Source organism: Octopus sinensis, linkage group LG3 (assembly GCF_006345805.1).
Source record: "Octopus sinensis linkage group LG3, ASM634580v1, whole genome shotgun sequence".
Lineage (NCBI taxonomy): Eukaryota > Metazoa > Mollusca > Cephalopoda > Octopoda > Octopodidae > Octopus > Octopus sinensis.
In genome coordinates, this window is record NC_042999.1 from 59,183,976 (window position 1) to 59,184,767 (window position 792).

General features: G+C 33.2%; 1 pseudogene; it reads right to left on the minus strand.

The window, feature by feature from the left end:
• Positions 1 to 488: 488 nt before the first annotated feature.
• On the minus strand, positions 489 to 607 carry LOC115210081 (annotated as a pseudogene).
• Positions 608 to 792: the final 185 nt, after the last annotated feature.

Consider the following 792-nt stretch of genomic DNA (forward strand, 5'->3'; position numbering starts at 1 on the left):
GAATGAAAGTGAAATATAACGAAAAAATAGATTGACCCTGAACAATTGTTTCATTACTAATGTAATATGTAATTTTACTTACATAGACATCTATAAATCATCGGCAGAGGTTTGTCTTAAATACAATTTATTAGACCCTCACGAGCGTCAAATACACGTGCGGTGGAGTTATTTTAGCACTCTTATATATATATATTATATATAATATATATATAATATATATATAATATATATATATATATATATATATATAATATATTATATATATATATGTATGTATATATATATATATATATATTATTATATATATATATATTATATGCATATATACGACGGTCTTCTTTCTGTTTCCGTCTTCCAAATCCACTCACAAGGATTTGGTCGACCCGAGGCTATAGTAGAAGACACTTGCCCAAGGTGCCACGCAGTTGGATTGAACCCGGAACCATGTGGTTCGTAAGCAAGTTACTTACCACACGCCTACAAAATGCTTACAGCACTTAGGTTTCCCAATCGGTCACCCATCTAAGTACTAACTAGGCTCGATGTGGCTTAACTTCGGTGATCGGACGAGAACCGGTGCTTTGGGCATGATATGGCCGTAAGCGTATATATACACACACACCCACGATGGTTTTCCATAGTGTTTCCGTCAACCAATTAACTCATAAGGCATTGGACGTCCCTGGCTAATCTTATTAGGAATTTCCTTTAATGATTTTCGTGTAATTTTTGTGAATTCTTCAAACTTAGTGGTTTATTCTTGATATTCTTAGATTCATTTCTTTTCGT